This window comes from Perognathus longimembris, chromosome 11, assembly GCF_023159225.1.
Source record: "Perognathus longimembris pacificus isolate PPM17 chromosome 11, ASM2315922v1, whole genome shotgun sequence".
Lineage (NCBI taxonomy): Eukaryota > Metazoa > Chordata > Mammalia > Rodentia > Heteromyidae > Perognathus > Perognathus longimembris.
In genome coordinates, this window is record NC_063171.1 from 23,482,663 (window position 1) to 23,510,300 (window position 27,638).

Consider the following 27,638-nt stretch of genomic DNA (forward strand, 5'->3'; position numbering starts at 1 on the left):
TTGAACTCTGGGCCTCATGGTCTCAATTGGCTTTTTCAGTCAAAATTGACAGTGTCCGGCTTGAGTGATACCTTCACTTCTGGCTCTTTGCTGGTTAATTGGAGATAAGAATATCTTGGTTTGGTCTGCCCAAGCTAGCTTCGATCTGTGATCCTCATAGCTCAGCTCCTGAGTAGCTAGGATTACATGTGTGAGCTACTGGTACCCAACTTGTAGGTCTACTTTTGAAAAATGTTGCTTTAGGCCATGCAATGACTTGAATACTTGCTCTTTCTGTTTTGTTTTTTAGTTTTTAACTTTTCCTGGACAGTAATCCATTGTCAGATGAATAAAATGATGTTCTCCAATTCTGGAAGATTTCTTGTTAATTGTCTCCTTTGTTATGCAGCAGTGTTTAATCTGATTTAATCCCATTTGCCAATTCTTATTATTTCCTGAGATACTGGATCTCTATTCAGAAAGTCTCTCCCTATTGCCTATAATCTTGATTTGCTTCCTCTATGTTTCCCTCTAGTCATTTCAAATTTTGACGTTTTATATTATGACCCTTGATCAATTTTTATTTTGTTCAAAGTGTGATATAGAACCCCAGTTTAAATCTTCTACTTATGGATATCCAATTTTCCCAGCACCTATTGTTATCGAAGTTAACTTTTCTCCAAGGTTATGTTTTTACACTTTTATTGAGAGTCAGACTGCTATTACTGAGTTTATTTCTGGGTCCCCTACTCTATTCTACTTGTTGGTCCATACTGTGTCCATACTGTTTTTATTTTAATGCTGCTCTTGTTACTATTTCTCTGTAGTATCAGGATGGTGATACTTCCAGCATAGCTTTTTACTCAAGATAATTTTGTGACTATTCAGGGCTTCTTGTGTTTCTACATGAATTTTAGGATTTTTTCTAGTTCTGTGAAAAATGTTACCGGAATTTTTAGGGAAGTGCACTGAATTAGTAATCAGAAAAGATCAGTGGTTGCCAAGGGTTAGTGTTAGGGTGCTGGGAATAACTTATAATGAATAGGCACAATATAGGGGATATTTAGAGCAGTGAAAATATCCTGTATGATATGTACTGTAATGGACACACATCACACTTATACAAATCCATAGACCACATAATACCAACAATATACTTTATGTTAGTTATGACTCTGGATGATAATGATGTGTCACTGTATATATTTAATACACATATCACTCTAGTGCAAGATATTGCTAAGTAGTTTGTAAGGTAAGTGTGTGATATCTCAGAATTCTTTGTATTTTCTACTCAGTACTCTGTCAAGCTAATATTGCTCTTTAAAAAAAATCTTTAAAAAACTTGGCTGGGAATATGGCCTAGTGGCAAGAGTGCTTGCCTCCTACACATGAAGCTCTCGGTTCAATTCCTCAGCACCACATATATATGGAAAATGGCCAGAAGGGGCGCTGTGGCTCAGGTGGCAGAGTGCTAGCCTTGAGCGGGAAGAAGCCAGGGAAGGTGCTCAGGCCCTGAGTCCAAGGCCCAGGACTGGCCAAAAAGCAAAAACAAAAAAAACTGAAGGTACCACTTCTTGCTTAATACCTTATGGCCTCCAGAAAACACTTATATTTGCTACCATCTCCTTATGTTTTTGAATATCACAACTCCCTCAAATTCTAGTTGCAAAAAAGGGTCCCAAACCAATAACTAAAATTGTAATAATTGTCTAGATTAATATCCTAAATCAGGCAACCAAGAAAACATGAGATGCCAGTTAGGTAAGTTACATTGTTTATACAATAATTGTTTGGTTGGACTGAATATCTTTTTTGACCAAAAATGAAAATAAAGCACACTGGCATACTGAGTACAACTTTTATAGTCATATAGACTATATTAGTAAGGAAAGTAATGCTAGCTGCTACAACAAACACCCAAATATTAGTAGCAACACAAAACAGAAGCTTATTTCCCACTGATTGGTGATCTAATTGAATAGTCAGGATTCAAACTTCTATCATTCAGGACTTCCTAGTCCTCCACTATATCATCTCTATCAAACAAGTATACTAGTATACTTCCATCCATGTTCTCTTAGTTAGAACTCAAGACACATGGCTAAAACCAATGAAAAGAGAGTCTGAGTAATGGAATGCAGCTATATCCGAGCTACAGAATGACCAGAGTGAACAAACTGGTTTGATGAGCAGCCGTCTCTGCCATGTTTGAATGTAACACTGATTCTGCTACAAACCAGTTGAATCATGTAAAGCAAGTCACTTACTACTGAAATTTAAGTTCAAACAAAATTCTATCTATGATAGGAATCATAGTACTTAATGAGAGAAGGATTAATATATCTTTGCTTCTGTTACACACAGAAGTTTCATTTTTATGTTTGAGTTGTTTTGAGTTTTGTTTTGGGGGGGAATTTTTATATTTTTGCAGTCCTAAGGATTAAATTAAGGGCTGCTATCTTTGAGCTACAACTTATCTCTGAAGTTTAACATTTAACTGATGCATACTGAGCTTGCACATTAAGTAACATTTGAGGAATAATTTCCATGGTTAAATTGGGACTTTGGAAACATGTGGTCTACAGTAACAGCAAAATAGTCATTATAGGAGAGGTTAGATAACTATAAACTCAAGACCTAAATAATTAATGTTCCTTTTAATATGCTACCAGCTTGGATGTGAGATAACCACAGTAGTTTATAAGCTAAAAGCCTCAGTAACCTTTACCAAGCAGAAGAAAAATGGCATCTTACTATGAAATGTATGTTGGGTGCTCAAAAGGTATCTGATTTTATATTTTGGCTTATCTTTCAAGTGTTTCCTATGACCAAATTGAGGTTTCCAAATACCTAAATTCCAAATAAGTCAGAGTTGTCTTATGTGTAGCTGCAGTAACTTATATTACAAAAAGATAATTCCTAGTCTTTTTGCTCAACTCTTTATTATTTTCAGGTTTTTTCCTATGAGGTGTAAAATATGTAAAATCCACATACATGAACTACACAGTTCAATGAGTTCTCACATACCCATTTATTCACTACCATAACACAGTTTATAGCATTGCAGGAGGCCCTTACATATTCTTCTTTTTTTGCCAGCCCTAGGACTTGGGACTCAGGGCCTGAGCACTGTCCCTGGCTTCTTTTTGCCCAAGGCTAGCACACTACCTCTTGAGCCACAGCACCACTTCTGGATTTTTCTGTTTATGTGGTGCTGAGGACTTGAACCCAGGGCTTCATGCATGCTAGGTAAGCACTCTACCACTAAGTTACATTCCTAGCCCATATTCTTTTCCACTCTATTCTACTCATATTCTTCCCAAATCTAGAGGTTATTATTTTCACTTCTGTCATACAGATTAGTCTACCCATTTTAAATTAATATGAGTAAAACTTTTGTCTTGCTTCTTTTGCTCATCATGATTGTGAGATTGATTCATCTACACTGGTGTATGTAAGAGTTGACTCTCTTCTCCCCCCGCCCCCGACCTTTCTCTCTCTCTTATGATACATCTTCTGGGGAATAAACGTGGGGCCTTGTGCATGCTACCCAAACACTCTAATGTGACTCTTTATCCCCAACATAGCTGATTATATTTTGTTGTGCTATTACATAATCACAATTTTACTTCTCAAAGGTTGATGGAAATTTAATCTCATTTGATTTGCCTATGATAAAGTTGCATGTATATTCCTCTATGGTCTTTTGGTGGACATCTACAGCCCTTTCTCATAGCTATGGCATATTCTTAGGCATGGAACAAAGAAGCACATGTTTAACTTCAGTGAATATAAGAAAAAAGTTTGCCAATGTATCTATACCTTGTTGGGAATATAAACATTGAACAATTACTTAGTGCTTTCAAAAGTCAGGAAGATACAGTCCTTCTCAGAAAATTATCTCATTGTGCCATGATTAAATATAATTCTCTATTGCCTGAAACATCATTAACAAAAGTAAGGCTCAAATACGAAACGTTCAATGTTACAATATTTAAAGAGTCACATCACAGTACAAGAAATGTACCCATGACCTAACATATGAAACTGTAACCCCTCTGTACATCACTTTGACAATAAATAAGTAATTATTATTATTTAAAAAAAAGAGTCACATCAAAGTCTAAGACAAGCATACAACAGTCAGCTTGTTTGAAACAGGAGATAGAGTTCATCAGACAACCCCTCAAAGAGATCTGGTTCAGGAAGAAAGGCTACCCTGAGCCAGGCCTAGCCTTGCAGTAGTCAGAGACTACAGCAAATTGCATTGTTCTGAAAGAGATTCTGTTAAAACAAAGTTGGTAATATTGAGAATAAGAAGTAGCCTGACTGATGACTGCTACTGGCCATTAATTATGACATTCAGAAAAAGAAAACCGCATTATAAAAATTCTGTGACATCTGGTATGGCCTATTGACTCTCACAGCATCTATTTTTTCAGTAAATATAAATGACAGAAAGATACTCTATACAAAGCAACAACAACAAAACACCTGGCTTCAATAGTTGCTTAACTAAAAGTAGAAAAAATGACTAGGTCTGACAGTATTAGGTCTGTAATCCCAGCATTCAGGAGGCAGAGGCAGGAGAATTCCAAGTCTGATGTTAATCTGGATACTAAGACTTCAGCATATAATCAGCCCTTGACATTTGCAAGCTCTACAACTGCTAATTCAAGCAACCAAGCAAGTAAAAGTAGTTAGATCTACAATAGTTGCATATATAAAAATAAAGCAAGTATACAAGAAATAAGCAAGTATACAAGAAGCTGTGCATAAGCTATACACATATACTCAACCTCTTTATATAAAAGACACAAACAGCTTAAAATCTGGGTAACCTCAAAGGTTCCAGAAACCAACCTTCCATGAATACTTGTAGCCAGAATTTGGCAATGGTAATCAATATTTCCTTTGAAAAGTCTTAAATCATTCAAACTATGAGTCCACAAATACTATTTCTTAGAGGATTTAGTATAACTACTTTGGTATTCCATCATTTGAGCATGACAGGTTGAATAGCTGTGTGAGCAAAAAGTTATTCTTTATGTCAAATGATTATTGTAAGTTTAAGTCTCATGTACATAGAAAGCAATATAAGTTCAAGGGAAAAATGAAACAGAAAAAGTAATTCCCTATCAAAGGTATGGAAGAGGAATGTTGAATTATACTAGCTGTTAAGAAGGGAATATGGATAGGCAAAATCAAACAAACAAGAAAAACTTTTAAATAAACAAAAGAAACTACCATAGCTAAGATATAGAACCAACTCAGATGCCCCTCAGCAGATGAATGGATCAAGAAAATGTGGTATATATACACAATGGAATTCTATGCTTCCATCAGAAAAATGACATTGCACCATTCGTAAGGAAATGAAAAGGACTTGGAAAAAAATATTAAGGGAAGCAAGCCAGACCCAAAAGAAACACAGGCTGCATGGTTTCCCTCATTTGAAACAACTAGAATATGTCTAGGATATTCTTATCAGAGTATCACAATAGCTCAATAGCAGCTATGTGTATATGACCATATAAAATGATGCTTATCCAAATGAACTCCAAGAAATAGAAACAAGAGAATTTTTAGGTTTTTTTTGTTTTTTGGATGTGTACTGTTTGCATTTACTTCTTTTTTGTTGTTGTTGTTGTTGTTCCTTTGGATTATTGCAGGTTGTCACTGTTTTTGATTTCTGTATCCTCTCTCGTATATAAGTTTATCTGGGCTGGGAATATGGCCTAGTGGCAAGAGTGCTTGCCTCCTACACATGAAGCTCTTGGTTTGATTCCCCAGCACCACTTATATGGAAAACGGCCAAAGGGGGCGCTGTGGCTCAGGTGGCAGAGTGCTAGCCTTGAGCAGGAAGAAGCCAGGGAAGGTGCTCCCAGGACTGGCCAAAAAAAAAAAAAAAGTTTATCTGATTTGGGGAAAGGAAGGGGAGTCACAGAAATCACTGGGGCAAAGGGTGAACCAATGAAACAGTGATACTCAGCAGGACACTATGCTGCAAATGAACTTTACAACTTGGCTTAGGGGGATATATTGGGAGGAGGGGCAAGTGAAAATGAGAGGGGTAACACTGTTCAAAAAGAAATGTACTCATGAGCTTACCTATATAACTGTTAACCTCTTTGTACATCACCTTTAGAATAAAGTAAGAATTTCTGAACAGAATTAAGCTTTTCAAAGTGTCATAAAACCATGCTCTTAGCTTTCCAAAAGTGCTGATTAACTTTTATTCCTATCCATATAGTCTCACTGAACTATAAAACAAAAGTAACTTAGTTTACCGCTATAAAGCTTTTCCAACAAATATAAACTTCTAATCAGAAATAAGGGACAAAAGGGGTATTATTTATGACATTTCTTGGGATCTTTAATATTTGTTTAATAACATGACATGTACTTATAAGCTTATATCTAAAGGGGATTATGCTATGAGAGATAAACCAGGAGATTACCAGTCTATGTTTGTAAAGCAGAATACATGTAAATGACAAATAATTTCAAACTGCTTCACTTATCACAGAATGACCTGTAATTACTGGGATGCATTTCTTCACATACAATCCAGATTTAAATATAGTTTTTATTAGTTCCTAAATCATTTAGCTCATAGAAAATTAGCCCTACACCGAGACTTTATTCTTTAAAATAATAATAATAATAATAATAATAATAATAATAATAATAATAATGGCTCCCCCAAATCTCCAGTTGTGACTCAGGCTGTCTATCAGCCTTCTGCCAGGGATCAGCTTCTCTGTGGGAACTGCACATACCCAAGAAGTGATGCAAAATCTGAACTTTCCACAACGGGAGTGCCAGAAACGTAGGCCTTCAGATCTCTTTACTTTTTCCCTTTCCCAAATCAGTCACTAGGCAATGGCATACAAAGGAAATAGTTGTGTGGCCTCAAAAAAGGGGACTCCTGCAATTTATACATTCATTTGCCTACTCAGATACACATTCAAGGCAGAAGACTTGTAAGCCTCTAAATTCCTTACCATTTTCTTTCATTGGTAATTATGTCAAGCTTTGGAATCCAAATGTGTCCATTTATTTACCTAGACTTAGCTAGGTCAATATTATGCATACAATACTTATCTTATTATTTTTTAATATTAAGTCTACTTCACATTATATGGCTATGTCACATGACAGCTGAACTAAAAAGAAAAAACATAAAAATTTCAAAACTGTTGTACTTCCAGTTTTAAAATTATATACCTTTTTATTTTTTCTTCAAATTTCAGTGCACTTTCTACCTAACAAATCTCAATTTATATTTTAAGTATCACTGACTTACAAAATTATGTCATGTTCAAACTCCTTTATATTTTCTATGGTCCTGACAGAGCAAATAATACACTGTCATCAAACAGATACTGAAACATGATGAAGTTATTTGATAGGATACCAAATACCGACAGTTGGAAAGACAAGGAGAACCAAAAGGGTACATATAACCCAGAGAATCTTGGGGCACTGTTACCAACTTTCTTCCTCATACCTACTTCCACTTCTCACTCGTAAAACGTAAACTAGCAATGCTAAAAGTTTGAGGTTTTTGTTTCTTTGTCCATATACTTATCTCAACTCAATTTACATTTTAGAGTTAGGAAATGTGTGTGGTTGTCTTTCTAACCAGGGTTATTTTTATAGGAATTAAATTACATCAATCTAACTCCTGAGACTGAGAAACAATCTTTGTTTTCCTACAAAATGTAGTTTTCTTTTATTCAGCATATAAAAACCCCAGAATTGGGGCTGGGGATATGGCCTAGTGGCAAGAGAGCTTGCCTCCTATACATGAGGCCCTGGGTTCAATTCCCCAGCACCACATATACAGAAAACGGCCAGAAGTGGCGCTGTGGCTCAAGTGGCAGAGTGCTAGCCTTGAGCAAAAAGAGGCCAGGGACAGGGCTCAAACCCTGAGTCCAAGGCCCAGGACTGGCCAAAAAAAAGAAAAAAAAAATACATATACATACATACATATATATATGGCTGGGGATATGGCCTAGTGGCAAGAGAGCTTGCCTCGTATACATGAGGCCCTGGGTTCAATTCCCCAGCACCACATATACAGAAAACGGCCAGAAGTGGCACTGTGGCTCAAGTGGCAGAGTGTTAGCCTTGAGCAAAAGGAAGCCAGGGACAGTGCTCAGGCCCTGAGTTCAAGGCCCAGGACTGGCCAAAAAAAAAAACAGAATTTTATTGGAATTTATTTATTTACTAGTTTCTTAGGTCATTCAATACACATATTTGCTCATTATCTACTATGCACTATAAACTTTCCCAAGTTCTTAGCTCACAGGAAGTGTTCCTTCATTTTCTTCAATGAATTAGGTGAATTCATATGAAAACTGATAATATACTAGATATAACATGTTATAATAGAAATTCCTTTTAAAATTGACAATATATTGGATATAATATATTGATAAAAAATAGAGATTCCTTTGAAATACAGTAATGGAGTAAGAGACTGATTGCCCAAATCAGACTGGGGAAGCTTTGAAGATAAGGGTTATTTGAATTGAAAGTGGACAGGAAGAAATTTGTACTGAGTAAAAACTAATGTGTAAATAGTACAAAAGTGAATTTTAGGGGCTGGGAATATGGCCTAATGGCAAGAGTGCTTGCCTCGTACACATGAAGCCCTGGGTTCAATTCCCCAGCACCACATATATAAAAATGGCCAGAAGTGGCACTGTTGCTCAAGTGGCAGAGTGCTAGCCTTGAGCAAAAAGAAGCCAGGGACAGTGCTCAGGCCCTGAGTCCAAGGCCCAGGACTGGCAAAAAAAAAAAAAAAAAAAAAAAAAAAAAAAAAAAAAAGTGAATTTTATTTTAAATAATTTCTGTTTAAATTAGCACTACCCAAAGTTGGTTCACAGGGCTATAATGGGCTACAAACTGTTATAAGGCTATGTAAAGATGAACATAAAAAGAGAGAATAAGTATTTAGAAACTATCCTAGCAATGTGACAGAGTATTATTATGCCAGTTGACTGCAATAAGAAGATTGTAGCTTGCTTTTAATATTCTTTTAATTTCATATACATAACTATTCATTTTATTATGCTTCACAAAAATATTGGCTCATAATATTAAAAAAATTTAAAAGCACACACAGTTTGAAAAGGACTACTAAATGGATCTAATTCTTTTTTGGGGGGGTCAGTTCTGGGCCTTGGACTCAGGGCCTGAGCACTGTCCCTGGCTTCTTTTTGCTCAAGGCTAGCACTCTGCCACTTGAGCCACAGCGCCACTTCTGGCCATTTTCTGTATATGTGGTGCTGGGTAATTGAACCCAGGACTTCATGTATAAGAGGCAAGGACTCTTGACACTAGGCCATATCCCCAGCCCTAAATGGATCTAATTCTGATTATAACTTTCAAAATGATCCTGCATTTAAGCTTCTTTTTAGCTCTAACATACACTCCAGTAGGATTTCTACTGACTCCAAGAAGAACTGGCTATGTCATTTAGATACTGAATTATTTTAATTAAAGATTACACCAGCGATTTTGCATGCTGATTAAAAACTGTAAGCATCTCTGTGGACTGAGAAGTAGCTGGTTTACATTCTTTAACAGAAGAAAAAGGAGGAAGAGGGAGGAGGAGAAGAAAGAGGAAGAAGAGGAGGAAGAAGAGATTTAAGATTATACACCAAAGGTATCCCCAACACAGAAATAAAACCAAATCAGTCTCTTTCATAAAAGTCATAAGATCATTTACTTCTTGTTCTTTATTTGCATATAGTTTATTCCAGTTGGTGATAAATTCTTTATGTCAACATTTTCAGTAGTTGATCATTTCTTAGACTTCACTGAATCAGGACATTATTAACATAACTAATAAAATAATCAATAGATTTAGCAGGAGTTTCAATATACAAGGTAGAATGTAAATGAACATAATCAGGTAATCTCAGAAGTAAATCACAGAATATTTAATATAATATTTAAGACTGTATACAGGACCTCACAAATTTTGTTACCTTTTTCTCAAACTGTACACAATATTTTTATTTCACAAAATTTTAGATAAGTAGCTTGAATTCTCTTAGTGTCTACTATTAACAAACTAAAAATATATACAAAGGTATTTCAAGTGGTCTATGGTAAGATGAAAAAGAAAACAAACAGGCAAGACTTTGCTACCCATCCATCAAGGAATAAGAGGCACAGAAAATACCAAGGTTTTTAAAATTCATTTTAGAGCAGATGATTTTTGGAGGGAGAGTGTGGGGAAGGGTTTTCTGTGAAGTGCAAAATGTTTAATGAAATCCTAGTGAGTTACTAGAGGCCAATATCATACCCTCATCTCCAAGGTATGACAATAAAAAACATCTCTCCTGACACTCTACTGAGAACCATTGATCACCAGTATAGAATACAAGTTCCAAACCTGATTTTTATCAAGATGTACTCTCAATAAAAATAAAACTTTAAAGCAGATGTTGGTGCCTCAGGCGTGTAATTCTAGCTACTCTGCAGGCTGAGATCTGAAGATCGCATTTCAGAGACAGCCCAGGCAGGAAAGTCCATGAGATTCTTATTCCAATTAATTACAGAAAAAGCTAGAAGCGCTGCTGTAGCTCAGGTGGTAGAGTGCTAGTCTTGAGCAAAAGGAGCTTAAGGACAGATCCCAGGGCCAGAGTTCAAGGTCCAGGATCAGGAAAAAAGAAAACCTAGTTGGGCACTGGTGGCTCATATCTGTAATCCTAGCTACTCAGGAGGCTGAGATCTGAGGATCACAGAGCAGTCAGAAAGTCCATGAGACTCTTATCTCCAATAAATTACTCAGAAAAAGTCAGAAGTAGAGCTATGGCTAAAGTGGCTAGAGGTCTAGCCTTGAGATAAAGAATCTCAGGGACAGTGCCCAGGCCCTGAGTTCAAACCTCGGAACAGGCACTAAAAACAAAAATAAATACATAAGTAAAATCTTATGTATACACTTTTATCTTGATATGTCTCCAAATTAAATACACAGACTACTGTAGTAATGCTATATATGTTAAGTATATCTTATCTGTAATGTTTGGGATCAAAAGTGATTCGAATGTTGGATTATTTTCAGATTTGGAAATATTTGCCTAGAATTTATTGCTTGAGAGTATCCTGAATCCAAAAATTCTGAAATCCTAAAAAGATCTGAGTATTCTGGACTTCAGATTTTCAGGTTTGGGATTAGGGGAGTTTAACCTCTATTCATTGCAAAATGCAGAAATATACATTTGAACTGAATTCAATAAAATATATATGAGTGTGTTAAATACTTTTATTCTGAGCCCCAAGGGATTATTCCCCAAGAATTCACATAATACATTTTTGAGACAAATGGTATAGATTATATTCTCAAATAACAGATTTGATTCTTATATTTGCTCAATTACTGATTTTCACTGAGACTATTAACTTCTTTATGATGTGTCATATTATTTATAAAGGAAATATAATCACTCCAATACACAAAAAGAAATGTTATTATCCTTACTGGAAAATAAAAGAATTCTAAAACCTTCAGAAAATATATTAAATATTAGACAAATACTCAAGATGAATACTCTGGGATGCCTTTGTCTTTTCTTCTCTCATATTTGATACTGCAATTCATATTCAAGAAAGATAGGCTGATGTCAGTTATCCTACCATTTCTCACAAAGTCCCTCAAGTCTATTTTCAAACTGACAACAGTACGACAACAGTGTTTTAGTCAAATTTATAGTGATATAACAAGTACCTGAGATAAACAACTTACAAGGAACAAAGGTTTATTTTGGCTTTTCTAAGACTCAGTCTCAAAAATAATTAGTAAAAAGCAGGATTGGAAGTAGGGCTCAAGTGGTAGAAAAGGCCAGCCAAGAAAATGTTTAGGCATTGAGTTCAAATCTCAGGACCTACAGAAAAAGAAAAACTAAAGAAAAGAAACAACGCTGTGGGGGCTGGGAATATGGCCTAGTGGCAAGAGTACTTGCCTCGTATACATTAAGCCCTGGGTTCGATTCCCCAGCACCACATATATAGAAAATGGCCAGAAGTGGCCCTGTGGCTCAAGTGGCAGAGTGCTAGCCTTGAGCAAAAAGAAGCCAGGGACAATGCTCAGGCCCTGAGTCCAAGGCCCAGGACTGGCCAAAAAAAGAAAGAAAGAAAGAAAGAAACAATGCTGTGTATTGAGGATAGGGGAGGGTGGATTGGTGTAGGATGACTCCAGAGAAGTTGGTAAGGAAACAGGCCTACAATACTATAAATAAATAATTTAAATAATAATTTAATAATTTAAATGATTATAGGACAGGAATTTCAAGATTGTTGGTAAATATTTTTGTAATTGTTATTGTAATTAATAATTACAAAAATAATTATTTCATAATTAAAATATATTCAGTTACATTTTATACTAGAAAACCATTTCCACTCTGTATATTTATCATTTCATAAACTATTCATAGGTAAATGTATGTCAAAATTTAACAATAATTTTTTACTGATTTGAAAACAAATCAGGAAAAATCTGAAACCTACCAAGGATGATTTTTTAAGCATGCTCAAGAAGAAGGTGAATTTAGTTCATGGAGGAATTAGCTACTGCATGCAATTATCCTTGGAAAGTAAATCTCAAAGTCAAAGAGTTCATGCATGAGTATTAGAACTAGGAAATAGAAAGGGAATACCAAAATCGAGAGACACAGGGTTAAAAAAAAGACAAACAACTACAAAAGCAATACTTGCAAAACGGTTTGGTGTAAATGAACTGAACAACTCATGGGGGGAAAAGGGAAAGAGGGAGGGGGGAATGAGGGAGGAGGTAACAAACAGTACAAGAAATGTATCCAATGCCTAACATAATGAAAATGTAACCTCTCTGTACCTCAGTTTGACAATAAAAATTTAATTTTAAAAAAAGTTCATGGGGCTGGGAATATGGCCTAGTGGCAAGAGCGCTTGCCTCCTACACATGAAGCTCTCGGTTCGATTCCCCAGCACCACATATATGGAAAACGGCCAGAAGGGGCACTGTGGCTCAGGTGGCAGAGTGCTAGCCTTGAGCAGGAAGAAGCCAGGGATGGTGCTCAGGCCCTGAGTCCAAGGCCCAGGACTGGCAAAAAAAAAAAAAAAAAGAGTAAAAAAAAGTTCATGCATGAACAGTGTGAATCAATAAGATTTCTGCATATCTCTTGGACTGTACCTCCTTAAAGAGAAAAAATAACGAAACAAGAGATACTCTCTTAAACCTACCCAAAATTAGCATCCTCATTATGCACCCAAGGGTAGGAAATTAGTATAGTGTAGACTGTAATGAATAAAAAGTACATTTTTAAAAAATATTATAATCTGAGTATGTGAGTCCACTGAAAATACAAACTAATCCCTAACCTAAAAGATAAATAAAAAGTAAATGAACACTTCATCCAATAAGTGTTATCAATAGCAGTATCACTAAAGATCTCTATAAGTTTCTCTAAGGGATATGCATATAACTTGTCAACCATTTTGGAAAGGAAGACTAACAATCACATTTAAGAAACATATTGAAATATCCAAATATAAAGCATATATACTAGCTAAGGAGGGGGTCGTAAAAATGTCTGAAAATGGACCAAAAACAGTAATTTTCTGGAGAGACTAGAGTTTGAACTTACTTGGCTTTCTAGACAAATGAGCCATGCAATAGGCGCCTTTTTAGTACTAGTTATTGATAAGATAGGGTCTTGCTTCCTTCCTATTTGGCCATGACAATGGATCATGATCCCCCTATTTTAGGCTTCCTGACAGAGCTGGTACAATAAGCATGCACCACTACACACAACTTCTTCCATTCAACAGTCTTCCAGAAATTCTCACTAATTTTTCTGCTAGAAATGGCCTGGAACTCCAAGCCGCCTGATCTCAGTCTACCATGAAGCTAGTCTTATGATCTTTTCTGCCTTGAACCATGATGGCCTGGAACTCCAAGCCGCCTGATCTCAGTCTACCATGAAGCTAGTCTTGTGATCTTTTCTGCCTTGAACCATGATCCTATTATTCTCAGCCTCCCAACTAATTAGATTTACAGTTCTAAGGCACCAGGATTTGGCTCAGAAATTGCATTTTTAAGGGACATGAAGGCAACTGAATATATGAATGCTAAAAATAATTTTATGAATAAAGATTATATCTCATTGTCACAATAATTAATGCCTCAATGAAAAATGAAAAGTAAGGATAGCTTCATTGATATTTATTCATTATCTAGGTGATTCTAAATGGAAATAGTTTTGCATTTAAGAAAACAGATACATTTACAGAGCCACAATTAACGTGAAATTATAATGTATTTTCAAAAATATTAAAACCACACTTTGGTTTCTATATGAGCTATTAAAATTTGGTAGCGAATTCTAAATTCACAACAGTAAGAAACAGTAATGAGAGTGATTATAAAGACTTAATTCTATGTGATTCATTATCCACTGCTAATGTGATGGTGCAGACCAATCCATTGATGTTATGAGATCCAAGATAAGCTTTTAGGCAAAAACCCAACTATCCTACAGAGCTCATAGTGCTACTGTTAAGACCTTGCAGCCACACTAAACAATATACAATTCCAATTTTTAAAGACATTAAATGATCATATCACACCATACACACAAGTCTCTTCTCATACTACTAATAAAAACTTCTGATCATAAAGTACTTTGCTGAAAAATAAACCTCTAGAAATTGACCTAGTAGTGTGAAAAGACAGAAAGATTTGGCACTAACATTTCTGATACACTTTGTCTTGTGGATATATCTGTATGTCTAGATCTACATATAGTATTATAGTATTTGGCCAGACATAAAACACCAGTCAGTAGTTTTCTTCTTTATGGCTGGTCACAGGATCTGAGATACAGGCTATCCCATAGCTTCTATGTTGTCTCTGGTTTCAACTTTAATAAATGTATTTGTGAACACTGGAGACTATATAAAAATACACAGGATTTAATGAAGACTAGAACATATGCAGGTGGGTGCTTAAGGAATTTTCTGCCCCTTTTGCCAGCAGTAAGGATGCCATCTGCTTGTGCCATGAATCAAGCTAACCTTCCACAGTTCCCAGCACTGACAGTTAAATTTGGCATTTTAGTTTAAATTTGGCATTTAGTTTAGTTTATTGTAAACGCATTCCAAATCCTAGATGAACTATTATTTTTAAATGCCCTCACATATTTTTAATATCTTGTTTTCTTCTTTGAAAACAATGGTCTTGTTTGTCTATTCTTCACTCATACAACTATTTTAAAAAGAAAACTCAAACTTACACAAACCTGTTCATATACCTAATATCTTGTTTTCTGCTTTGAAAACAATGGTCTTGACTATTCTTTCCTCATACAACTATTTTAAAAAGAAAACTCAAACTTACACAAACCTGTTTGCTGGATAGTCCTCTCTGTTAAGTAAATGAAAATCTATTCTTTTGGTTCAGCCATTTTTGCTTTCATTACTTTTCGAAAGGTTTTTGTGTGTGTGGTTTTTTGTTGTTGTTGTTTTTTGAGTCAGAGCAAAACTAGAACTTGATTCTCCTACTTACATTTCTGTGTAGCTGAGATCATAGACACATACCATTGCACACAGCTTTTTATTGGTTGTGAAGGGATTATGAAAGCTTTTTGCTTGGGATGGCCCCAAATAGCAATCTTCCTGGATCTCAGCCTCAAGTATCTACAATTATTGGTATGGGTCAGCACATCTATATCATAGTTCTCTTGTGAATAAAAACAATGGGTAGATACCTAGACTTACGTCTAAAAATGACATAGAGTTTATTAACCTTATCCTAAACATACTAAGCATGTAGTATTTACTATTCCCATTTCATTTCACAGAAAACTTCTACCTAAAAATTGTTGCCATTTGATTAACAGTCTTTGGGGTTGTTTTTATGGATATTTATGTAAAAATCCATTAAGTAGTCACATTAATTTTGTACCACATTATTTTTCACACTTTTTGACACTGAGATTGGAAACAACATACAACCCATCACAAAGATTCCTTTACCTTCTTGTATCTAACCCAAGATGAAGGTCTCATTTTACTTACTCTGGCTTTGTGCTGGTTAATTCGAGATAAGAGTTTCTTAGCTCTATTTGCCTGGGCTGGCTTCAAACCAGGATTCTCAGATTGCAGCCTCCTGAGGATTATAGGCAAGAGCCACAGGCACCTGGCTCTAGTTTTACATTTAGGAAGCTGAAGAGAGATTTGTTTAGCCATTGTGAGATCAAGGAATACCTATGAAAACACTGGATTTGTGGACATCAGCAATGGTAACACACAAAATTGATTTGGTGAACTGTGTACAAATATGTGTCCATGTGCATAAAAACAGAGAAAAGATTGCCAGTCACATATGTACTTGCTTTGTCTACTCATTAGAAACTAAAGCCTTTAAAGTATATCATGCAACCAAGTTCTTTTGCTCAAATCTGACACCCTACCACTTAAGCCACAGCACTACTTCTGGCTTTTTGCTGGTTACTAGAGATAAGAGTCTTACTGACTTTCTTGTGTAGGCTGGCTTCAAACTGTGATCCTCATATCTAAGACTCCTAAGTAGCTAGGATTACAGGCATGAGCCACCAGCACCAAGCTATTACTCATCATTTTCTTATTGTTTATAGATTTTCAAAAATCAAATATGCTTATGAGGGTTTTAAGAATGTTTCATTTGGTATAAATCAGCTTTTTTAACAACTGAAATTATGAAAGAGATTAATCTGTTTGAATATTATCATAATGTGTATGTATGTGCATGCATGCAAATATTAGGGCACATGTGCTAGTACTGGGACTTTAACTCTAGGCCTTGTGTTCTTGCTTAGCCTTTTCATTCACCCTTCTTCTTTTTGGCTGTTTTGCTGGTTAACTGGAGGTAACTGTCTCTCGGATTTATCTGCTGGGCTGGTTCCCTACCATGATTCTCATATCTCAGTCTCCTGAGTCTGAATACTGGCATGATAATTACTGAAAAAATAGAAATAAGATGTTATAATTGGACTCCTGAACCTAGAAAAGCAACAATTTTTGCTAGAAATACACTTTAGCAGTCAATATTCAGATAAAGAATCTTAGAGCTAATTCCAATGTCTATCAGTTGCTTTCTTCCTTTTATGTAGTGTTTTTTCTATTTTTATTTTGAAATAGTTGCAGACTCATACAAAAGTTGAAAAAATTATGTATAAAGAATTCTAGCATACTCTTCACCAAATACACCAAATGTTCACATATGCCTTTATGTTCCCTCATTTTTTACTCATAACCATGAAAAATAACAAAATACTTATGAATTGACTTAACAAAATAAAGATACTGAAAACTACAAAACACTGTTGGAAGTGAAAACCTAAATAAATAAGAAAATATCCTATGGTCATAGATGAGAGGATACAGTAATAATATATATTAAATAGATTTAATAAAAATCTGTATTAGAAAACCAGCTGACTTTATTTTTTTAATTCATTTGCACTTACAAGAAATATGTGAATAGTTAAAATGATTTTTTAATAGAACAAGATTATAATACTCACACCTTCCATTTCAACACAACAAAGGTACAACAATTAAGACTATGTGGTAGAAATACAGAATAAATACAACTCAAGGGGACTGAAACAAATCTATACCTAAAACTGACTGACATGGCTGCCAAAATAACTTAATGCTATCTTTTACTAAAGTTTTCTCAATAAATGATTCAGGATTGGCATGATATCCAAATAATGTGACCTTATTCTTATACCACATACAAAAACTGACTGTGAATCCAAAACCTAAATATATGTGATATGTGTGTTTGTGTGTGTGTGTGAAAAAAAGACATAATTCTGCATGACCCTAGAGAGAGTAATGGTTTCTTATATATAATCCAATCAAGAAAGAAATAGCTAAAATGGACTTTATTAGTTTAATTTTTTTTTTTTTTTTTGGCCAGTCCTGGGCCTTGGACTCAGGGCCTGAGCACTGTCCCTGGCTTCTTCCCGCTCAAGGCTAGCACTCTGCCACTTGAGCCACAGCGCCGCTTCTGGCCGTTTTCTGTATATGTGGTGCTGGGGAATTGAACCTAGGGCCTCGTGTATCCGAGGCAGGCACTCTTGCCACTAGGCTATATCCCCAGCCCTATTAGTTTAAATTTTGTGGTCTTCAAATGATATCAAGAAAGTGAACAAGAAAATCAACACAAAAATATTTCAAGTCATACATCTGGTAAATATGAAAAATATATTAGATAATTCTTATAAACAGTCAGAGGCCAAATATCCCAATTTAAAAGTGGTATAGAAGGTGGATGTGTAGTTCAAGTGTAGAGATCTCATCTACCTAGCAAGCCTTGAGTTCAAACCCCAGTACTTCTAAAAAGAAAATCAAAAAGGTATTGGAGGAAGTGGAGTGTGGGATCAAAGTGCTACAGCCTTGAGCAAAAAAGCTTAGGGACAATGCCCAGGCCCTGAGTTCAAGCCCCACCACCAACCAATAATAATAATAATAACAACAACAACAACAACAATAAATAGATCTCAATAAGTATTTCTCCAAAGATATACAATGTCTCCTACATACGAAAAGATACTCAATACCATTAGTCACTAAGGAAATACAATGTCAAAAACCAAAAAAAGAATCTCCGTGTCAGTGGCTCATATTTATAATCCTAGCAACTCAAAAAGCTGAGATCTGAGATCATAGTTTGAAGCCAGCCTGGCGAAGAATGTCTGTGAGAATCTTATTTTTTGTTATAAAAAGAAATATGAAAAAGGGGAGGGGAGGGGAGGGGAGGGGAGGGGAGGGGAGGGGAGGGGAGGGGAGGGGAGGGGAGAGGAAGAGGAGGGGAGGAGGGGAGAGGAGAGGAGAGGAGAGAGGAGAGAGGAGAGGAGCAGAGATGGGAGGAGACAGAGAAGAAAAAGTGAGCCAGAAGTAGAACTGTGCCTTAAGTGGTAGAACACTACCCTTGAGCAATAAAAGCTCAGGGACAACACCTGAAAAAAGCTCTGGACAGACCCTGAGTTCAAGGCCTATAACTAGCTCCCAAAAGAACACCAAAAAAAGGTGATGTCCCCTCACATAGATGGCTAAAAAACCATCAGAAAAGATGATGGATAATAGCAAGTGTGAATAACGATGTGGAAAAATTTAAATAATCATTTATTGTGGATGGGAGTATAAATAGTGCATTTTGGAATTTTTCATAAAGCATGAAATTACCATATGCCTGAGACATTTCACATACACACACACACACGCACACACATGCACACACACACGAAAATTAAAAGTATACATCAGGGGAATGGGCACTGAAAGAAAGCTCATGCCTGCAATCATACCTACTTGGGAGACAGATACCTGGAGGATTGTAGTTCAATGCTAGCCTTGGCAAAAAAAAAAAAAAAAAAAAAAAGAACATGTTATCAAACAATATCTAGGCACAGAGATGCAACAGTTATCATCTAAGCTATGGCAACAAGCATTAAGTAGAAAGCCAACCGTCCCAGCCCACCAAATGTGAAACCAAAGCAAAGTAGGCTAGAGGCATGGTTAAGGCAATTAAAATGCCATCCTCGGAAGTGAAAAGCCCTGAATTCAGACCCTCAGTACTGAAAGAAAAAAGAAAAGTCAACAGTAACAGGTTCACAAATGTGCTTATCAGCATTCATTGTAGTCAAAATGTGAAAACAAGCCAAATGTTCACCCACTGACGAATGAGATATATTCAAACAACAGAATTTTCAGCCAGAAAATAAAGTACTGACACATACTATTATATGTTGAACCTTGAAAAATGTGCTAAATGAACTAATCTAGTCACAAGAGATCATATGTCTTTGTTTCTTGATTCCAATTTTATGAAACATAAAAAACAAACAATTTCAAATGACAAATAGCTTAATGGTTGTTATGGGCTAGAGGTTAACAGGTAACAAACTGACAGTACCTACAATAAATATGGAACTTCTTCTTGAGGTAATCCCAGTAGTGGAATTAGGCAGCCCTTATGATTGTACAAAGTATATAATACATACTAAAAACCATCTTATAGCTTGAAAGAATGGACTTAATGGCATATAAATTGTATCTCATTTTTTTTTTGCCAGTCTTGGGGCTTGAACTCAGGGCCTGATCACTGTCCCTGGCTTCTTTTTGCTCAAGGCTAGCACTCTGCCACTTGAGCCACACCACCACTTCTGGCTTTTTCTATATATATGGTGCTGAGGAATCGATCCCAGGGCTTCACGTATATGAGGCAAGCACTCTACCACTAGGCCACATTCCCAGCCCTATATCTCAATTTTTAAAAGTGTTTCAGACCTTAGTGGATACAAAAAAAAAAAAGGAAGGGCATGAAGCCCTGGGTTCAATTCCTCAGTATCACATAAAGAGAAAAGGCTGGAAGTGGCACTGTGGCTTAAGTGGTAGAGATTTTGCATAAAAGCTCAGAACAGTTACCCAGGCCTTAAATTCAAGCCCAGGACTAGCAAAAAGAAAATAAAGGGGGGATGGCTGGGGTCAAGACACTTGGGGGAATTTTCACTGGTGTGGAACAATAAAGAAGAAGCCAGGGAAGTAGGCAATCCAATAGAACATGGAATTTATTTTATCTAACAGAACAACAGTCTGTACTATAAAAATGCTTTGGAGGAACTGATTCCAAGCAAACATGAGTAGTATGAGTTCTATCCAGTTTAAGTTGTCTCCCTTACAAAAGATGTCTAGCTACTCAGCAATCTTCTTTCTGTAGTAAAGACTAATCCTATACGTTATTGAAAGCAATCAAGCTACCTTTCTTTCATAACTTTCCTTAAAAAATTTCACTAACTGACCTTTTCTTCATCAGACAGGATCAGTAAAAGTTGACTCAACAGATTTAATCTCATTTCATGAATTTCATTATTAAAAGAAAATATATCCTCTTCACTGTCTTATATAAAGTAATAACTAATTCACTGTTTTAGATCATCATGTTTCCTTCTTTTCCTATGCATTAGCCTCTATTGTAATTTTCTTTCTTTATTGTAAAGGTGATAAACGGGGGGGGGGCGGTTATAGTTACACAGTAAGGCAATGAGTACTTTTCTTTTTAAACAGTGTCACCTCTCCCCTCATTTTCTCCTGCTTACACTCCCTACTCCCTTCCCCCCCCAAGTTGTAAAGTTCATTTCCAACATAGTGTCTAGTGAGTATTACTATTGCACTAGTCCATCCTTTGTCCTACTGTTTCTACTGTAATTTTCAAAACCCAGAATAATTTCCTCAGGGACCGACTAGAAACTTATAACTTGTGGTCTTTTTTATTTTTGCTTTATATACACTTATGCAAAGTGGAGTTTTATAGAAGATATATAGGAATGCAAAAAAAAAGCATGAAATTCTTTTATTTTTCAGTAAGGTGTTTTTGTATTTCTCTAATACATGAGAGAATTTTAGAAAAGAACAGATAGACTTATAAATGAGTTTGTTTTGAAACGCTTTCCTGCATCATCTTATTTTCTAGGTCATCTGAAACTGTTTAGGGTGTAAGCAGACTGTCTGGCCAGCTGAGACAAAGTCTTGGCACTACTGTGAAATAAGATATGACAGGGCTACTTTTTGGTATTGTTTAACTGGCCTAGTTAAGAGCACATATACTCATGATAGTCAAGAAAGGTATTGGCAATATGGATGCTATCAGGTTATCAATTCACAGGCAGTATCTCTCGTATTAACAAAATGTTTTCTAATTTCAGTAGACTAAAATATGAAGGATAAAAAATTTAAAATGAAACCCAAGAATAAAACCCAATAAAACCACTGCATAATTCAGTTTGAAACACTGAACAGCACTAGCCAAAACATTCACTCTTCTAAACCTACAAGAATAATTTTGAAATTAAGTCTTTTGTATTTCTACTGCAATTTTCAAGTTGTATTTCACCTTGTTGATTCTAATATGATTAAAAAATTTTAAGACTGTATTGACATAAAATAGTTCTAAAACAATTATTTTCCTCTTAAGAGGAAGCATCAAGTAAATTTTAGGGTGAAGTCCATTTACTTATTTCCACAGATACCAAGCTGGGGACTTAAATTTAAAGGAAAGGAAAGATACATACTGATTTATATGCTACAATGTTTATATTCCCAGAAACAGAGTCAGAGAACAGCAGATAACCCTTCTCAGGCAGCTCAGTACTATTACTTCAGAATTAGAACCAAGTAGTTCTCCTTCATACAGGCTTTTAGTTCTTCCACTGATAAAGTCATTACTCCCTAAAAGGCAAAAACTCAGTGATCTATGGCAGAGGATGTCAAAAAAAAAAAAAGGGAAGAACATTGGGAAGACTGGGTAAATGGATAGCACTATAAACCAAAATTTTCAGGCTCTGGTTGTACAGTGATCCATAGAAGCATCTGTTCATCAGGTCAAGAAAGTAAGGATTTCTAAAAGACTTTCTCCACAACGCAAGAAAGCAAGACACTGGGAAAATATGAAACCATAGCCAGACCAAGTATCTATTCTAGAAAGTACTGTCAGTAGCCTGATCAAGAAGCACCACAACCCAACTGTTCAAATTTTCAAGTCTCAGAAATAAGGTATCTATTCTGCATCAAACTGCAGAGCTTCTGCATGGCAAAGGACATATCTGGCAAAGCCCACAGACTGGGAGAAGATCTTCACTAGCCATACAACAGACAAGGGCCTTATATCTAAAATATACTTAAGTTCCCCAAAACAAATCCTCAAAGAAATAACTGTCCCATTAATAAGTGAGCTAGACTTAAAGAGAGACTTCTATGAAGAGGAAATGAGAAGGGCCAAGAGACACATGAAGAAGTGCCCAATATCCCTGGCCATAAAAGAAATGCAAATCAAAACAACATTGAGATTCCACCTCAGCCCAGTAAGAATGGCCATTATCAAGAAAACTAATAACAACAGCTGCTGGCAGGGATGCAGGCAAAAGGGAACCCTACTACATTGTTGGTGGGAGTGTAAACTTGTTCAACCACTATGGAAAGCAGTGTGGAGGTTCCTCAAAAGGCTAAACATAGAGCTCCCCTATGAACCAGTCTTCACACTTCTGGGAATTTACCCAAAGGATCACAAACAAGGCCATACTAAAGCTACCAGCACAACCATGTTCACTGAAGTATTATTTACCATAGCTAAAATATGGAACAACCCAGAGCTCCTCAGTAGATGAATGGATCAAGAAATTGTGGTATATATACACAATAGAATCCTATGCTTCTATCAGGAAGAATGACATTGCCCCATTCATTAAAAAAAAAAAAAAGGAAAAACTCAGAAAAAAATCATACTAAGGGGCTGGGGATATAGCCTAGTGGCAAGAGTGCCTGCCTCGGATACACGAGGCCCTAGGTTCGATTCCCCAGCACCACATATACAGAAAACGGCCAGAAGCGGCGCTGTGGCTCAAGTGGCGGAGTGCTAGCCTTGAGCGGGAAGAAGCCAGGGACAGTGCTCAGGCCCGGAGTCCAAGGCCCAGGACTGGCTAAAAAAAAAAAAAAAAAAAAAAAAAAAAATCATACTAAGTAAAGTAAGCCAGACCCAAAGAAACATGAACTCTAGGGTCTCCCTTAGTGGTAATATAATTAGCATATGTCTAGGATAGTCCTAGCAGATGATCACAATAGCTCAATAGCTATGTACATATATGATCGCATAATATGACACTAAAAGAAATAATCTCCAAAATATGAAAACAAGTGATTTGTCATTGATGTTATTTTCAATGTGCTACGTGAAATGATTCTTTTTTCTTCTTTTCATCTTCCCTATGACTTAGCCCCTGTTATCACTGTATTTGATTCTGGTACCCTGGGTATTTTATATATGTCTGTCTGAATTAGAGAAGGGAAGGGAAGGGCAACATTAAAATGGTGAAACAAAGGGTAAAAAAGCAAACTAATGCAATAGCAATACTTACAAGACAATATGTTGTAAACTAACTGTGCAACTGGGGGAGGGAACTGGGTAGACAGGAAGGAGAAAAATGAGGGAGGGGTAACAAGTTGAACAAGAAATGTACGTATGTAACTGTATGTAACTAACGTATGTAACTGTAACCCCTCTGTACTTCACCTTGACAATAGTTGTGTTTTTTTTTTAAAGAAAGAAGGTATATTATTCAATTCCACATGAAAAAGGGAATTCAGGAAGCAATAATATGTCGTGTTCAAATATACAATGTTTGATACAATGGGGATATACAGAATGTCCAGTATTAAAAGACAAGTTAATACATATAAGAAGATATTTAGGCTAAATAGAATTGCTAATTTACATACCAAATACACAGATGCAGGCACTTATGAAACTAACTGCCAAGTATATTACCTATAACTTAATTTTTTGTCCTGTTCTATTATATTTTCTTTTATTTACTACTATATACTTACCCACTCTGGCATTGTTGTATCTGGATTATAGCACTGAGATTTTTCATTTTTTTAATGTTATTGTAACACAGTGATTACAGAGGGGTTACAGTTACATGAGTCAGGTAATGAGTATATTTCTTTTTGTACAGTGTCACCCCCTCATTTTCTCCCAGTTTTTCCCCTTCTGACTCCCCCCCCATACCAAGTTGTAGAGTTAATTTCCAACATAGTGTCTAGTGGGTTTCACTGCTGAATTGGTTTACCCTTTGTTCCACTATTTCTGTTCCTTCCCCTTCCCCTCCCCAAGTCATATAAACTTATATACAAGACAAAGGGTACAAAAATAAAAAACAGTAACAGAAGGGAATAAACTAAAGAAAAAAGGAAAGGAAAAAAAAGAACCACAAACAGTACAATAAAAAACAAAACTCTTCCATTTCTTGGAGCTCATTTTATATGATCATATGCACATAGCTACTGAGCCTTATTGTAAGCCTCTCTTAAGAATATCCTCCTTTGTTCTCACTGTGTGAATGTTTAGACTGCTGTTTAATTAATCATGTACAAGTGTAATTATTCATCTTTTGCTATCCACTGGATTTACTTGTAGATTTAGAGGCACATTCTAATTATTACAAATGAGAGAAACCATATAGCTCATGTTTCTTTGGATCTGGCTTACTACACATAGTACAATCCTTTCCAAGTCTTTCAATTACCCTATTAATGGGACAATGTTATTCTTTCTAATAAAAGCATAGAATTCCATTGTGTACATAAACCACATTTTCTTGATCCATTTGCCCAGGGGCCCCTGAGTTGATTCCATAGTTTCTCTATGGTAAACAATGCTGAAATGAACATGGTCATGCTGGTGGCTTTAGTGTAACCTGGTTTGTGGTCTGCTGGCTAGATGCCCAAAGTGGGATTTCTGGGTGACAGGCAAGCTATGGAGCTATAGGAGGTTCCTCGAAAGACTAAACATAGACCTTCCCTATTTTATCATTGTTATTTTTAAGGAATAGTAATTATTTTAAAATCTAAAATAATGTTTTATGACTTTGGCTTATTTTTTCAAAATGATGAACCTAAATGTCAAGTTACTTATTACTATGAAGAAGAGGAACTCTGGGTCTAAGAATCTCTGTAATTATTTAGATATGATGTAAAGGACCTATGTAAATAGTTCCTTGCAACAGAGATGTATATTCTCAACAATGTCTACAGAGTATACCTACAGTCAGTTGATAGTCATTAGTGATAAACCATTCATGGGGGCTTTAAGAAGAATTGAGAAAAAAATACAACACAACATATTCAGCATACTTTCAAAAGGAAAAGAAAAAGAATCTGTTTGGCAAGAAGACAATGATCCAGCAAAATCTGTCTCGTACATTACAAAAGATGTAAGAGTCTTCTTTAGAACTGACTAAAAAAAAGTCCTCGGAAGACAGTAACAGATTTTAAGGTCGCATGTAAATTAATACAATAGGATGTCACCACACTTCTATCAACATTTTTAATAGACATGGCAACTGAACACATTCATTCGTGAAGTACTTCAACATCTGTATCAATGTATAATGATAAGACCAAGGTAACTAGCATATATATTACCTCAAACACTGTTTTTTTTGTGTGTGAAAACATTCAAATTCTGTTGTTACTTTTTAAATTTAAATTTTATTTCACTGTAAAGGTGATAGACAAAGGGATTATAGTTACTTAAGTAAGGTAATGAGTGTATTTCTTGTCAAACAGTTACCCCTCCCTCATTTTCTCTTTCCCTCCCCCTAGTTCCCTCCCCCGCAAGTTGCAAAGTTCAGTTCCAACATGGTGTCTTGTGAGTATTGCCGTTATCACTGTTGAGTTGGTTCACCCTTTGTCCTTTGTCTCACCATATTGTGATTTCCCCCTTCCCTTCTCCAAATCAGATAAACATATTTACAAGACACTGAGTACTAAAATAAAAAACAGTGACAACAAGGGATAAACCAAAGGGGTGGGGAGATAACTTCACACAATACATTAGAAAAAAAAATCTTAGAGTTCATTTTGATAAGCATCATTATATATGGTCATATGTACATAGCTATTGAGCTATTGTGATCCTCTGCTAGGAATATCCTGAAGTTATAGTAATTATTACAAATGAGGGAAACTATAGAGCCTGGCCACAAAAGAAATCCAAATCAAAACAACATTAAGATTCTATCTCACCCCAGTTAGAATGGCCATTATCAGTAAAACAAATAATAACAGATGCTGACAGGGACTTGGCCAAAAGGAAATGAATGCTACTACACTGTCAGGAATGTAAATTGTTTCAACCACTCTGGAAAGCAGTATGGAGGTTCCCACTCCTGGGCACTTATCCAAATGATAACAAACAAGGCCACACTAAAGCTACCAGCACAACTGTGTTCACTGCGGCATTATTTAGCATAGTTAAGATGTGGGACCAACCCAGATGCCTCTCAGTAGATGAATGGTTCAAGAAAATGTGATATAGATATAGATATAGATATAGATATAGATATAGATATAGATATAGATATAGATATAGATATAGATATAGATATATATGCACACACACAATGGAATTCACGTAAGTTATTTTTAAATATACAATGAATGGCACAGCACTTGTCTAACAAACATGTGTTAATGCTTATTAGAGTAATGAGTCAATCCTCAGTATAAATAAAAGGGGAAAGAAGGAAGGGAGGAAGGGAGGAAAACAACAAAAAAAAATGTTTTAAGAATTTCTCCTAACTGCATGCCTTTTAACTGACTTCTCTCCATATTCTATTAGTCCTATACTCATCTCAAGTTCTGGTGACCATTATTCCTCCTTCTACTTCTATGTGATCAATGAATTTGTAGATGAATAATATTCTATATGTCACATATTTTTCTTGGTTTACAATGTACTCAGTGAGCTATGTTTTTTTGTTTTGTTTTTTTGTTTTTGTTTTTGCCAGTCCTGGGCCTTGAGACTCAGGGCCTGAGCACTGTCCCTGGCTTCTTTTTGCTCAAGGCTAGCACTCTGCCAACTTGAGCCACAGCGCCACATCTGGTCTTTTCTATATATGTGGTGCTGAGGAATCGAACCCAGGCTTCATGTATACAAGACAAGCACTCTTGCCACTAGGCCATATTCCCAGCCCAAGTGAGCTATGTTTTTCAAGGAGAAAAAAACTTATTAAAATTTCTTAATACTTAAAATACACACACAC

The 27,638-nt window shown here is 35.9% G+C and overlaps 1 protein-coding gene and 1 long non-coding RNA gene across 5 annotated transcripts in view; both read right to left on the reverse strand.

Annotated features, from left to right (window-relative positions):
• Window positions 1-27,638, reverse strand: part of Rasal2 (RAS protein activator like 2) — a 271,624-nt gene that overhangs the window by 202,703 nt on the left and 41,283 nt on the right. The gene's annotated exons all lie outside the window — the stretch shown is intronic.
• LOC125359931 lies at window positions 5,259-27,331 on the reverse strand. The gene is made up of 3 exons (XR_007212621.1): window positions 27,008-27,331; window positions 21,541-21,543; window positions 5,259-5,313 (listed from the first exon to the last, which is right to left on the reverse strand). It is a non-coding gene; the product is annotated as an uncharacterized LOC125359931 (long non-coding RNA).